Below are 584 nucleotides of genomic sequence, written 5' to 3'. Positions count from 1 at the left end.
AAGCTAAAGTTATCAATGATAAAGAGAACGCGAAAAGCTTAACGTACAGATACGAAAATAACTAGTTTTGCTAATAAAAAAAAGTTTTTTTAGAATACCCTTTTACTTTTTGAAACTTTTCGTTTAGGATATCAAAATAGGTTGGCAGAGGAGAGTAAATATCAAAATATAATTTTTACGCCCAAAGTTTAAGAGACTAATTGATCACAGCGCGAAGAAGACATTGTAACGTATTAAGTTTCCATTCCGTGTAAAGGCATTTAGTTTATTAATTCTTTTTTTTTATTTCTAGTGTTTATTGATTATACGAAAATTTCAAATACCATTTTACTAATAAAAAAAGGTTTAGAAACTATACTAAATTATATTTAATACGAGTCCCTTTTAACGATTTCAAATATAAACACCATGCGATTTCGCTTTCATATTAAGTTAATAGGTTTTAGACGAAACTGATGTCGGAAGCCGATTGCATAACAAATCCGAATCCCATATTGTTAGAGAATTATTGTCAAAGAGCTTCATTTGTAGCTGGAACACAATACATTTAGCCTCAAAGCATTGCTGGTTTGGCACCAGTTTTA

General features: G+C 29.8%; 1 protein-coding gene across 1 annotated transcript in view; it reads left to right on the top strand.

Moving 5' to 3' along the window:
- LOC119594343 overlaps nt 1-584 on the top strand; it is a 12,569-nt gene that overhangs the window by 1,136 nt on the left and 10,849 nt on the right. The gene's annotated exons all lie outside the window — the stretch shown is intronic.

The sequence above is a fragment of the Penaeus monodon genome, chromosome 33 (assembly GCF_015228065.2).
Source record: "Penaeus monodon isolate SGIC_2016 chromosome 33, NSTDA_Pmon_1, whole genome shotgun sequence".
Taxonomy (NCBI): Eukaryota; Metazoa; Arthropoda; class Malacostraca; order Decapoda; family Penaeidae; genus Penaeus; species Penaeus monodon.
Note: the sequence above shows the minus strand (reverse complement) of the source record. Positions and strands in the feature narration are given on the sequence as shown.